The sequence below is a fragment of the Orcinus orca genome, chromosome 9, assembly GCF_937001465.1.
Source record: "Orcinus orca chromosome 9, mOrcOrc1.1, whole genome shotgun sequence".
NCBI lineage: Eukaryota > Metazoa > Chordata > Mammalia > Artiodactyla > Delphinidae > Orcinus > Orcinus orca.
Genome location: NC_064567.1, coordinates 4,253,568 through 4,254,966, shown reverse-complemented (window position 1 = coordinate 4,254,966; position 1,399 = coordinate 4,253,568). Strand labels below are relative to the sequence as shown.

The 1,399-nt window shown below is 52.6% G+C and overlaps 1 non-coding gene across 1 annotated transcript; it reads left to right on the top strand.

Annotated features, from left to right (window-relative positions):
- Positions 1-890: 890 nt before the first annotated feature.
- LOC117197203 (U8 small nucleolar RNA) lies at positions 891-1,035 on the top strand. Its single transcript, XR_004477741.1, has one exon. It is a non-coding gene; the product is annotated as a U8 small nucleolar RNA (small nucleolar RNA).
- The last annotated feature ends 364 nt before the right edge of the window (positions 1,036-1,399 follow it).

Here is a 1,399-nt window from a genome sequence, read left to right as displayed (position 1 = left end):
GCTGCTCACACAAGCCAGCGGTACCAGTGCCAAATCCTCCGGTGCACCTGCCTTGTGGATGTAAACTCACCTTTGCTTCTGTAGCTCCTCCCCCTCCATCTAATCCTGGAAGGGTCAGAGACAGGAGCTCGTGGGTTGGGGATGAACTGGCCTGAAGAAACAACAGCTGACTGTCCTTTCCTCTGCGGTGTCTCCTTGCCTGGTGACACCGCAGTAAGTACCCCTCAGCTCTGCCCGCCCCTTTCCACAGGCTCCACCCTGACCGCCTCCTCCTCCCCCTACCGTGATCACACCCAGCCTTCTGAACTCAGCCCGCACGCACATCGAAGATAAACCTTTCCCTGAAAGGTTTCTATCTCTGGGATTCCTCGTGGATAGAGCCCCAGCACGTCTAGGAATGGGACACAAGGCACAGAGGTCCCCACAGCACATCGGGCAGAAGAAGGGGATGCTTCCCCATGGTAGACTAGGGCGTTAGGCTGGGCATCAGGGTCTACCAGGTGGGCAGGGCATACGGTCCAAAGTGTACGACCGGCTCCATTTGATTCCGACTGCAGTTAGTAGCAGAACGCCCTGTGAGGGTTTCAGAGCTTGGGTCCAGATCAGGAAATCTGGGAATGAGGAGTCTTTGGTGAGGCTGTCTGCTGGGTGCTATCACACCGATGGTCCCGCCAGACAGTGGCTACTACAGGCTGGGATTCAGAAGCAGAGTCTGGGGCCTGAGGAAAGAGTCCCATGCCCTGGAATGTGACACGTATTTATTCATCCATATAGTTGAGTTTGACTTTCACAAAGTTCAGTGTGGCAGATGTGACTCTAGACTGGTATTTTCAAGTATTTGCAGGCACAGGTCATCACTAGGAGAGCCGATTAAAATGTACATCTTCCCATCGTCAGGTAGGATACACCTTACCTGTTGCTCCTTTCGGAGGACAGAATAGAACATGATGATTGGAGCTCGCATGATTCGTGATTCACGGCTGTGCGTCATCAGGCCTTGCAAGATGTCCATCTTCCTGGGGGTTGCACTCGGTAATTACAGAGTTTGGGGTGGGCCCTGGCAATAGGCAGAGCAGCAAGTTTCCGGGCAATCGGGGGAAACCACACATGGTCCCCAGACCACCAAGCATGTGACTGAACTCTGATCAACTTCCATTTTTACTAAAAGACCAACATAGGCTTTGTCTTTTCTGTGTTTCTCCCTCCAAGTGTTACGTAATTAAAGCCAAGGCTGTGAGTGAGCAATTCAACAGGGGCTGGGGGACCAAGGTCACAATTAGATTTTCCTGCAGTCGCGTGACAACGGATTATTTCAGCCCTTGAAGAGGCAGGTGGGCGCGCATTCTAACAATGGGCAGAATGGTCTATGAGTCACCCTCCCATCTGACTGAATGTTTGC